This window comes from Sciurus vulgaris (assembly GCF_902686455.1).
Source record: "Sciurus vulgaris genome assembly, chromosome: 3".
NCBI lineage: Eukaryota > Metazoa > Chordata > Mammalia > Rodentia > Sciuridae > Sciurus > Sciurus vulgaris.
In genome coordinates, this window is record NC_136463.1 from 142,763,008 (window position 1) to 142,776,435 (window position 13,428).

General features: G+C 36.9%; 1 long non-coding RNA gene across 2 annotated transcripts; it reads right to left on the reverse strand.

Annotated features, from left to right (window-relative positions):
* Positions 1-532: 532 nt before the first annotated feature.
* Positions 533-13,287, reverse strand: LOC306657524. Of its 2 annotated transcripts, none has more exons than XR_013762817.1 (3): positions 13,061-13,287; positions 8,442-8,535; positions 533-1,876 (listed from the first exon to the last, which is right to left on the reverse strand). It is a non-coding gene; the product is annotated as an uncharacterized lncRNA (long non-coding RNA). The 2 variants fall into 2 exon arrangements; XR_013762818.1 differs by having other exon boundaries at positions 12,993-13,287.
* Between the last annotated feature and the right edge of the window lie 141 nt (positions 13,288-13,428).

Genomic DNA, 13,428 nt, shown 5'->3' on the forward strand with positions numbered 1-13,428 from the left:
CCTTGTTCTTTCTTTTTTCATTTATTATACTCTTGCTTATTTTTTCTCTTATTTTAAATTGAGCATTTGATGATTCTGTTTTCTCTTTTTTAGCATATTCATTTCTCTTTGTTTTCTTTCTCTATGGTTGCCCCTGAGTTTGTGATATATATATATATATATATATATAAATACATATATATAAATGTAATTAATCCACATCCACTTTAAAATAATAATTCATAGGTAGTCCAAGTATTTCATAACAAAGTATTCTCAATTCCTCCTTCCCATGCTTTATAACATTTATTATCTATTTCATTTATTCATAAGCTGGAATTATTCAAAACTCAATGGTTATTGCTATTATTACTTAGAAAAAAACTGTTATTAGCTCAATTTAAAATAACAAAAATAAAAGATATTATCATTTTCACTTATTCGTTCTCTAACACTTTGGCTTTTTATGTAGCTCTGAGTTTCTAACTTATCTTCTTTCTGAAGAACATTTTTCTCATTTAAACTTACTTTTTCAACTTATACTGCAAGGTGGGTTTAAGAAAGTCTTACTACTTCCTCATTTTAGAAAGATAATTTCACTAGATACAAAAATCTTAGTTGTTGTTTCTTTCAACATTGTAAATATTTCACTCCACTCTCTTGCTGCTTACATGGTTTCTAAAAAGAAGTCCAAAGTAATTATCATTGTTTTTCTACAGGTAAAGTGGTTTCTTTCTCCTCGCTTCTTTAGAGATTTTCTCTTTGCCTTTGATTTTTCTATAGTTTGCTTATGATATTACTTCACATAGATTTTTGGTATTTATTCCTCCTGGTTTTCTCTGAACTTCCAGGATCAGTGATTGGATGTTCACCATTAACTTTGGAAAATTCTCAGTTGTTACTACAACTACTTCTTCTGTTCCTTTCTTTCCTTCTCCTTCTGGTATTCCCATTAGACATATCTTAAACCTTTTATAATTTTCTCATAATTAATAATGTTGACTTTTTCATACTTTTTTCTCTTTGCATTTCAACGTTTGAAGTTTCTACTGACTTTTCTTCAAGATAACAGATATTCTCCTTAGAAGTGTCCAGTTACCCATGAGCCCATCAAAGGTATTATTCATTTGTTACAGATGTTGTAGTTGTTTTCTAGCCTCTCCTTTTGATTCTTTCCTCAAGTGTCCAACTCTCTGCTTACATTATCCACATGCTCTTGCATGCTATTTACTTTTTCCATTAGAGACCTTAGCATAAAATTTCCTTTTATTCATAAGTCAATATGTTCTAACTACTTCCTGATCCTTAGTTAAATGACCTCTATCGGAGGTAACTAAAATAACATATTTCACTGGGTGCAGTGGTGTATGCCTATAATCCCAGCAATTCAATAGGCCCGCCAGCAGGACTGCAAGTTCAAGGCTAGCCTGGGCAACTCGGTGAGGTCCTGTCCCAAAATTTTTTGAAAAAAATAAAAATAAAAATAAATTAATATGAAATTACATTTCATAGATTTTAACCTGCCATCTGTAAATCTATAGCTATATCATTACTTTACATAGCACTGAAAAAGACGTATATTCTCCAATTCTGATATTTTCTTTTAGAATTTTTATTTAATTCTTGATTCAGTTATCTTATACTACATAATAAATTGCCACAAAATTAAGTGGCATAAAGTAATATCCAGTATTTTATTTGTAATTCTAGGGCTCTGTAATATGTGCAGAATTCAATGGAGATGCTCAATGTGCTATTAGCTAGGCTTCATTGAGTTTGAAAGATCCAAGATGACCTCCTTTACATGTCTGGGACCTTGGTGTTAGCTGTCACCTAGATTCTTCAGTTCTCCTCCATGTGGAAGCTCTCTTTACATGGCCCCTCATCATTCCCTATTCTAGCCCAAAGAAGACATATAACTAAAATCAGAAATGAGAATGGGCCATTATTGCTGGCCTTACAGAAATTAAAATAATTACTATAGAATACATTGAATAATTGTAAACACACAAATTAGATACCTAAATTAAATGTACAGGTCCTTAGATACATACAAATTACCAAAACTGACTAAAGAAGAAATAAAATAGCCTAACAAACCTATAACAAGTAAAGTGATTGAATCAAGAATCACAAACCTAATAATAATTTTAAAAAATCCAAAAACAGAAGTCCCGCCAGCAGTGAGCTCTAGGCCACGGGCAGCTTCAGGGACCAGGACAGGGCAGCCAGGGACTTCCCCAAGCAGCTCGGCTCCCTCCGGCGGGAGGCACCTTTCAAGGCTAGCTTCTCGGAGCAGACCGCCCAGTGAGAGCCTTTCTACACTGAGCCAGACACAAGTCCCAGAGTCAGCTGAGAGCTCCGACCCACAGGCAGCCTCTGGGACCAGGACAGGGCAGCCAGAGACTTCTCAAGGTGGCCCTGCCCCCTCTGACCGCGGGCTCTTTCCATGGGGCGATCCAAGATGGCAAACTAGAGGGTGACTGCATCTCCAGTCGCTCCAGAACCCAGGATTCAAGACGGGGAGGCATTGAGAGACTTGGACTAAAATAGAGCCACGGGGTGAGTCTCCCCCACCAGTGAAGCTCAGCCTGGGCGGCAGGCCCGGATTCAGGTGGCTCATCAGAGCAGGGCAGGGCAGCTAGAGTCTTCCCCAGGTAGCCCTGCTTACTCCGGCGGTGGGCTTCTCCCACACAGCCAGCTTCTCAGAACAGGCCACCCAGTGAGAGCCTTTCTGCACAGAACCAGCTCCAAGTCCCGCCAGCGGCGAGCTCTGGCCTGCAGGCAGCTTCAGGGACCAGGACAGGGCAGCCAGGGACTTCCCCAAGCAGCCTGTTCCCTCCGGAGGCAGGCTCCTTTCACAGCCAGCTTCTTGGAGCAGACCACCCAGTGAGACCTTTCCGAATAGAGCCAGCTCCAAGCCCTGGAACCAGTAGCCGGCTAGGGGCAGCTTTCTTGGGAAGCACTGCATTATCAAGTTCCTCCAAGACTTCAGGCTACTGAAGGCTGGGAGGTGATACACTGGAAATCTACAGGGACACTATAAGCCAACAGAGGAAATCTGCAATATCACAGAGTCCCACTGACATCTGACCAATATGAGAAAACAAGGGAAGAAAATGTCCCAAACAAACCTAAATACTATATCAATAAAACCCAATGACAGCACAGCAGAAGAAATGTCAGAAAGGGAGTTCAGAAAGTACAAAATTAAAACAATCAGGGGAGCAAACGAGGAGATGAAGGAGCAAATGCAGGCACTGAAGGAGGAGATGAAAGAGCAAATGCAGGAATTAAACGATCACACCAATCAACAGTTAAAAGAGCAAATACAGGAAGCAAGAGATCATTTCAAAAAGGAGTTAGAGATACTGAAAAAATAAAAAAAACAAACAGAAATTCTTGAAATGAAGGAAACAATAAACCAAGTTAAAAACTCCATAGAAAGCATAACCAATAGGACAGAACACCTGGAAGTCAGAACCTCAGGCATTGAAGACAAAATATTTAATCTTGAAATCAAAGTTGACCAAACAGAGAAGATGGTAAGAAATCATGAACAGAATCTACAAGAATTATGGGATATCATGAACAGGCCAAATATTAGAATTATTGGGATTCAGGAAGGCTTAGAGAAACAAACCAAAGGAATGAACAATCTATTCAATGAAATAATATCAGAAAATTCCCCAAATCTGCAGAATGAAATGGAAAATCAAGTACAACAGTCTTATAGGACTCCAAATATACAAAATTACAACAGACCCACACCAAGGCACATTATTATGAAAATACCTAACATACAGAATAAAGACAGAATTTTAAAGGCCGCGAGAGAAAAGAATCAAATTACATTCAGGGAGAAACCAATAAGAATATCAGCAGATTTTTCAATCCAGACCCTAAAAGCTAGAAGGGCCTGGAACAACATTTACCAAGCCCTGAAAGAAAATGGATGCCAACCAAGAATCTTATACCCAGCAAAACTTACTTTCAGAATTGACGACAAAATAAGATCCTTCCATGATAAACAAAAGCTAAAAGAATTTACAAAAAGAAAGCCGGCATTACAGAACATTCTCAGCAAAATATTCCCTGAGGAAGAGAGGAAAAACAACGATGCAAATCAGCAATGGGAGGAACTAGCCTAAAGGAATACCCAAATAAAGGAGAAATCAAATAATGTCAAAAAACAAAAATGAGTCAAATGACTGGGAATACAAATCATATCACAATAATAACCCTGAATGTTAATGGCCTGAACTCATCAATCAAAAGACATAGACTGGCAGATGGGATTAAAAAAGAAAAATCCAACAATATGCTGCCAGCAAGAGATTCATCTCATAGAAAAAGATACCCATAGACTAAAGGTGAAAGGATGGAGAAAAACATACCGTGCACACGGACACAGCAAAAAAGCTGGAGTATCCATACACATTTCAGATAATGTGGACTTCAAGCCAAAACTAGTCAGAAGAGAGAAAGAAGGACATTACATACTGCTCAAGGGAAGCATAAATCAGCAAGACATAACAATCATAAATATCTATTCCCCGAACATTGGCTCATCCATGTACATCAAACAAATCCTTCTCAATTCCAGAAATCAAATAGACCACAACACAATAATACTAGGCAATTTTAACACACCTCTTTCACCTCTGGATAGATCATCCAAACAAAAATTGAATAAAGAAACCATAGATCTCAATAACACAATCAACAATTTAGACTTAACGTACATATATAGAATATACCATCCAATGAAGAATGAATACACTTTCTTCTCAGCAGCACATGGATCCTTCTCTAAAACAGACCACATTTTATGCCACAAAGCTACTGTTAGCAAATATAAGAAGATAGAGATACTACCTTGTACTCTATCAGATCATAATGGATTGAAATTAGAAATAAATGACAGAATAAAAAACAGAAACTTCTCCAATACTTGGAGATTAAATAATATGCTATTATATTATGAATGGATAACAGAAGACATCAGGAGGGAATTAAAAAAATTCTTAGAAGTAAACAAGAACAAAGACACATCATATCAAAATCTCTGGGACACTATGAAAACAGTACTTAGAGGAAGATTTATTTCATGGGGCACATTCAACAAAAAAAGTAGAAATCAACAAATAAACGACTTAACACTACAGCTCAAAGCCCTACAAAAAGAAGAGCACACCAACACCAAAAGTAGTAGAAGACAGGAAATAGTTAAAATCAGAGCCAAAACCAACAAAATTGAAACAAAAGAAACAATCAGAAAAAATTAACAAAATAAAGAGTTGGTTCTTTGAAAAAATAAACAAAATTGATAAACCCTTAGCCACACTAACAAAGAGAAAGAGGGAGAAAACTCAAATTACTAAAATTTGGAATAAACAAAGAAATATCACAACAGACACGAGTGAAATACAAAACATAATTAGAAGCTATTTTGAAAATCTATACTCCAACAAAACAGAAAACCTCGAATACATCAACAGGTTTCTAGAGACATATGAATTACCTAAACTGAATGAGGAGGACATACACAACTTATATAAATCAATTTCAAGCAATGAAATAGAAGAGGTCATCAAAAGCCTACCAACAAAGAAAAGTCCAGGACCAGATGGGTTCTCAGCCAAGTTCTACAAAACCTTTAAGGAAGAGCTCATTCCAATACTCCTCAAAGTATTCCATGAAATAGAAGAGGAGGGAACCCTCCCAAACTCATTCTATGAAGCCAATATCACCCTGATACCTAAACCAGAGAGAGACACATCGAGGAAAGAAAATTTCAGACCAATATCCTTAATGAACATCGACACAAAAATTTTCAACAAAATTTTAGCAAATTGCATACAAAAATATATTAAAAAGATAGTGCACCATGATCAAGTGGGTTTCATCCCAGGGATGCAAGGTTGGTTCAACATCAGGAAATCAATAAATGTCATTCACCATATCAACAGACTTAAAGTTAAGAATCACATGATTATTTCGATAGATGCAGAAAAAGCATTCGATAAAATACAGCATCTTCATGCTCAAAACACTAGAAAAAATAGGGATAGTGGGAACATTCCTTAACATTGTAAAGGCCATCTATGCTAAGCCCATGGCCAATATCATTCTAAATGGTGAAAAACTGAAAGCATTCCCCCTGAAAGTGGAACAAGGCAGGGATGCCCTCTTTCACCACTTCTATTCAACATCGTTCTTGAAACTCTAGCCAGAGCAATTAGACAAACCAAAGAAATTAAAGGGATACGAATTGGAAAAGAGGAACTCAAACTATTACTGTTCGCTGATGACATGATTATATATTTAGAGGAACCTGGAAATTCCACCAGAAATCTTTTAGAACTCATAAGTGAATTCAGTAAAGTAGCAGGTTACAAGATGAATGCTCATAAATCCAATGCATTTTTATACATAAGTGATGAATCTTCAGAAAGAGAAATTAGGAAAACTACCCCATTCACAACAGCATCCAAAAAAATAAAATACTTGGAAATCAATCTCACAAAAGAGGTGAAAGACCTCTACAATGAGAACTACAGAACACTAAAGAAAGAAATTAAAGAAAACCTTAGAAGATGGAAAGATCTCCCATGTTCTTGGATAGGCAGAATTAATTTTGTCAAAATGGCCATACTACCTAAAGCACTATACAGATTCAATGCAATTCCAATTAAAATCCCAATGACGTACCTTACAGAAATAGAGCAAGCAGTTATGAAATTCATCTGGATGAATAAAAAACCTAGAAGAGCTAAAGCAATCCTCAGTAGAAAGAGCGAAGCAGGGGCTATTGCAATACCAGATCTTCAACTCTATTACAAAGCAATAGTAACAAAAACGGCATGGTATTGGTACCAAAATAGACAGGTAGATCAATGGTACAGAATAGAGGACATGGACACAAACCCAAATAAATACAATTTTCTCATACTAGACTAAAGGGCCAAAATATGCAATGGAGAAAAGATAGCCTCTTCAACAAATGGTGCTGGGAAAACTGGAAATCCATATGCAACAGAATGAAATTAAACCCCTATCTCTCATCCTGCACAAAACTCAACTCAAAATGGATCAAGGACCTCAGAATCAGACCAGAGATCCTGCAACTTATAGAAGAAAAAGTAGGTCCAAATCTTCAACATGGCGGCTTAGGATCAGACTTCCTTAACAGGACTCCCATAGCACAAGAAATAAAAGCAAGAATCAACAACTGGGATAGATTCAAACTAAAAAGCTTTCTCTCAGCAAACGAAACTATCAGTAATATGAAGAGAGCCTACAGAGTGGGAGAAAATCTTTGCCACTCATACTTCAGATAGAGCGCTAATTTCCAGAATCTATAAAGAACTCAAAAAACTCTACACCAAGAATACAAATAATCCAATCAACTAATGGGCTAAGGAAATGAACAGACACTTCACAGAAGATGTACAAGCAATCAACAGATATATGAAAAAATGTTCAACATCTCTAGTAATAAGAGAAATGCAAATCAAAACTACCCTAAGATTCCATCTCACCCCAATTAGAATGGTGATTATCAAGAACACAAGCAACAATAGGTGTTGGAGAGGATGTGGGGAAAAAGGTACACTCATACATTGCTGGTGGGGTTGCAAATTAGCGCAGCCACTCTGGAAAGCAGTATGGAGATTCCTCAGAAAGCTTGGAATGGACCCACCATTTGACCCAGCTATCCCACTCCTTGGCCTATACCCAAAGGACTTAAAATCAGCATACTACAGAGATACAGCCACATTAATGTTCATTGCTGCTCAATTTACCATAGCCAGATTGTGGAACCAACCTAGATGCCCTTCAGTTGATGAATGGATAAAGAAACTGTGGCATATATATACAATGGAATATTACTCCACCATGAAGAATGATAAAATTATGGCATTTGCAGGCAAATGGATGAAACTGGAGGATATCATGCTAAGTGAGGTAAGCCAATCTCAAAAAACTAAAGGACGAATGACCTCGCTGATAAGCGCATGAGGACATATAATGGGGGGTGGGAGGGGTTAGTGTTAGGTTTAGGGTTAGGTTTAGGGTTAGGGATAAGGAGGGTAGTAAGAATGGAGGAAGGAAGGACTGTACAGAGGGAAAAGAGGCAGGGAGGAGTGGGGGAATGTTGTTTGAATGAATCAAACAACATTACCCTATGTATATTTATGATTACACAAATGGTATGCCTTGACTCCATGTACAAATAGAGAAACAACATGTATCCCATTTGTTTACAATAAAAAAAAAAGTCCAAAAACAGATGGCTTACTGGTGAATTCTGCTTAGTATTTTAAAGAATTAAAATAATAGAACAGGAGGGGAAAATTCCTACTTCATTCTATGAAGCCAGCAATATGCTGATACCAAAGCCATACAAAAGTACTACAAGAAAACCACAGACCAATATACCTTATAAATATACGTACAAAAATCTTTTGACAGGTGGCTTGTGCCTGTGGTCCCAGCTATTCAAGAAGCTGAGGTGAAAGGATCAGGGAAGCCTAGGAGTCCAAGGCCAGACTGGGCAATACAGCAAGATCCCATGTCAAAAAGAAAAACAAAACAAAAAAAACCTTAGCACATGAAAAAAATTACATAACACAACTAAATATAATGTATTTCAGAAATGCATGGGTGTTTCAATGTATGAAAATTAATATCACTCTAACAATAACAAACAACCTCACATAATCATCTTAACTGACACAGAAAAGTCATAACAAAATTCAACATCATTTCATGAATAAAGCACTTAATAAACTAGGAATAAACAGGTACTTCTTCAACATGATATATAGGATTTATGAAATACCCACAGCTAACATCATACTCAATGATGATAGACTGAAAACTTTCACCGAAGATCAGGAACAAGAAAAAGATGCTCATTTTCTTCACTGCTATTCAGTATTGTACTTGAAGTTCTATCAAGAGATATTAGGCCAAAAAAGAAATAAAAAACATACAAAAGGAAAAATAGTGAAACCATCTCTATTCACAGATAATGTGCTCCCTATACATTAAAAATTCTATAGAATGCACATATACACAAATTAGAGTTAATAAATGAATTTATAAAAGTTGCAAGACATGAAATGACTATACAAAAATCCGTGGTATTTCTATAGACTTGTAAAAGGAGAAAATAGGAAGCAGCTGATAAATGGGAACAGAATTTTCTTTTAAGGTAATGAAAATATTCTAGAACTAGAAAGAGATTGTGGCTGCACAAAATTGTGAATGTACTAAATATCACTAATAGCAAATTTTATGTTTTTTTACTATAATTTTTTTTAAAAGCAGAAAACCTGATACCCAAGTGACATTGCAAATCCATTACATGGGACTCTCTAGTAGTAGAAATAACATTTCATTATTTTCTGAAGTCCCATAGGTAGTTCCTCTGTAGCCACAATTAACTAGTTTGTAATAAGAATTCATTGAAGGTTGGATACAACTAGTAAAAATTACCTACTTAAATGTATAGTATTTTGCATAAGTTTATTTTAACCAGCTAGGGCTTAAGAGTCTACTCAATAGTCATTAGTTTGCATAGTTGTTATGAAGATATGAATTTTTTTGGCTTTATGAAGTCTTTCTTCATTGACTAGTCTTCAGAGATGAGTGTGCTATGGTTTGAAAGTGGGTAGTTTCTCCCAATGGTACATATTCAAAGGGTTAGCCACACCAGCAGTGCTACTGGGAGTGCTGTGAACCCTTGAGAGTTGGAACCTAATAGGAGATTTGTAGGTCATTGAGGACATGCCCTTGGAAGAAATTGTGGGACCACAGTCTTCCTATCACTGTTCCAATTCAAGAGGTAAGCAGTTGGATTCACCTCACACTGCCATCATGATGTGCTGCCATCATAAGAAGTCCAAACAAATGGGGCTGCCCGGTCTTGGACTTAAACCTCCAGAACCATGAGCCAAAACAAACGTTTTCTACTTCACAAGTAGCATATATGTCAGGCTGGAATGCAGCTCAGTGGCAAAGTGTCTGCCTTACATTCGCAAAGCCCTGGGTTTGACCCCCAGTTCAAAAAAAAAAAAAAAAAAAAAAAAAAAAAAAGCATGTCATGTATTTTACTCAAGTGATGCTGCAAAGCTGACTAACACAAAGGGGCTAACAGTTTAATTTAAAAATTCTGAGATGTCAATTTGATAATCTGAAAAAAAAATTCTAGCAAAACAACGAAAATTTTCCATTGCAGTGATACATACTTCCCAAGTTAAGTAAAATCCTTGGGTTAAATCCCACTTAACAGACTACTTTTGTATGGTCTCAAGATAAGAATGATGTTTATCTACTTAAAGGGCTGTAAAACTAACAAGGAACATAGAATAGAAAATACATCTAATCAGAAAACCTAAAATATTTACTATCTGGCTTTTTATAGGAATAGGTTGTCAACCCCAGCATTGTTACTTAGGTTTTCTCAAAGAGGTTCAAATGTCCCTCCCTACATAGTGTATCATCGATTTTCATATTCTTATTTATCCTCTCTTACTCATAGACCTATAATGCAGTTTCTATAAGAACTGGGACCTTGTGTAGTTCAACACTGAATCCTTAGCACCCAAAACAGTGAAAGGCACTCAAAAGGTATTAATTGAAGGAATATATAATCCTAAGACCTAATATATAAATTCTTGTGAAATTTTGTTATTAAGATACTCTTTTCTATATTTTATTCCACAAGTTATGAATTTATCTTCTGAGTTTTGTCTCTGAATGTCACTGTAGTCTCTCACAAGTCATAAAGAGAAGAAAAGGTAATTTGATAACAACTACGTCTTATTGAGTAGACATATTGTATGAATCAGAAGATAGCACATACACTATACAGAGATGCATTAATCATATTTATCAAAAATTTAATACATAACATTGAATTTCAGCGCAGTATAGTGCTCTACTGACGCTATGTGTGAAAGGCTTTACTATTTTTTCCATAAGTAGCAGAAATATTTATTTAAAAACTCTAAATAAGACATTTAACAATAATAACATTAAAGTATTATGTGAGGCAGACATACACTTTTACAGCATCAGTTCTTGTTAATTGTATTCCATTTATGACTATAAAAACTGGTTGCTGGTGCCACACTGCTGAAAGTCTTTAAATCACATGTGAATTTTGGGGTACCCTGTTCCTTCACCTAAAACAAAAATTCAAAAAATAAAAACAAAACAAACAGTAGCCATAAGGTCTAGAAACAGAGTACATAATAAATGCTATTGATTACATGGCAATACATGGCATGTTCAATAACATCAAATTATACATTAAACACACTGTATATCAAAATGACAGTAAGAACCACCCTTGTATAAGCTTTGCAGGAAATGTATCTTAAATAGAGGAAAGACATTTGTCTTAATCTCTGGATAGTACTATGAGAGCCCCAGCTCCTTGGATGTCCCCACAGGTTGACCTTTTGGGGTTGGTTTTACCTTTGCAATAACTGTTCCCTCATCTAATCAGAAACAGGTGGCCAATCACAATAGGGTTTGTCCAACACACTAACTGTACCCTTGGACTTTTGGACCAGCTTTCTAACTGTGCCATGGGAAACAACAGCTCTCCCAAAATGGCACAAACTGAAGTGTTGTGCTCTTGTCAGTATAGAGCCTTAGCATCCACTCACCACAATCAGTTCAACCTATCTGTCCTTTGTCAAGGCATCTTCAATCAATAAAAAGTAAACTGAGAAAATGGAAAGAACAAAGTAGAGACAGTGTAAGCCCCTGGTGACACTAGAGAACCACTGCACTAGCCCTGGACTTCACATCTCAGTCTGCTTGTTACCTGATAAAAATTAAGTTGCTATAGGTTAAGCAGCTGAAGGAGGATTTGGTTTCTAAATGATCATGCAAAAAGAACTCAAAACACAAATGATTTACCTTTCTGGACACTTTAGTAGATTAGATTCCTGTATGAACATAATCCTCCCAAAGACTTATTGATCTAGCTAGTTTTTATTCATATCAGAATTTCTGATTTGGGCTATGGGAAGAATGGTGATAGAACCCAGGTATGGTCTACCACTGAGTTACATTCCTGTCCCCCTTTTTTTAAAATGTGTTACTTTATTTTTTGAGACAGGGTCTCACTAAATGTAACAGGCTGGCCTTGAACTTGTGATCCTCCTCCCTCAGCCTCAGAATTGCTGGGATTACAAACTTTGGCCGCCCATGCCTGGATTCTGATTATTTAAACAAAGTTTACCATACCCTAAAACAATTGAAGCCCAAACTGATTTGACTGAATCTCTATATTTCATTCCTTGGCTCTCGGTAATAAGCCTACATCAAATTTGAAACTCTACAAGTTTAAAGGACTGGGCAAAAACCAGATTAAGTCTATAGAATCAAAACTGACACTCTGGGGCCCTACACCATTCCGAAGCATATCACAATCATGAAGGGCAGGGGCGCTCTACAGCTTGAGATAAACCAAAATAATTGGTGTCTCCCAACTAGCTCTGGCTTCCAAAATAATGCTTTGAACATTTCCCTTATGTTGGCCTCCTTAACAAAAAGTAAAGTTATCCCTCATTTTTGCAATGGTGATGTCTAAAGATATGTCTTGATCTTTGTGAATTTTTTTTCCATGATGAATAATAAACTTACATATACTGGAGACCACAAGAAGTGAAAGGTACAAATCTTCTATTTTATTTTTTGAGACAGGGTCTAACTAAATTTAACAGGCTGGCCTTGAACTCCTGTCAAAGTCAAGCCAGCAGTGGTTTTCTTATTAGGAATGATTATAACTAGCACAGATGTAAATGTTAAGATGAACGACTGAACAAAAATAGGCATTCCCTAATACACAAGGACCACGAAAACGATACACAAAATTTCATAAAGAGGACCGATAGACAAGAGACATTGATATTTTCGGAGTCCAGGGCTTCCTAACTCACGTGCATGGTCGACTAATGGAGGAAGTTAAAATCAAGGCAACTCACAAAATAATCCCTAGCAAATCAGAGAGCAAGGGCCCAGGAATTTCCAGGGTTGAGGAGCAATGCCTTACAGGCCAGAGCAGCTACTTTGAAGGCAGGCGAGGATGCACTAGAATCCGGGGATAGAAGCCAAACTTCCGAAGAAAATAGCGAAGCCCTGGGAGATGTGAAGATTCTGCAGGAAAGTTACGCGATGCTCACAAAATCAAGCCAAAGTAACGGTTAATAACAGGCCAAAAAGCTAAGCTAGTAGAGAGAAACTTTTCCACCCAAGAACCCTACTGAGCGACCGAGGAACCAGTTGGCGCGGGATGCTTGCGTCATCTCGCAACGCCCGAACCAGTTACAAAAGAGGCATTCTGTGGGAGGAATGAGCTCACGTGACATATAGTGGGCCACCTTCCGCTTCTGACAGAACCTATAAAAGTCAGAGTGATAA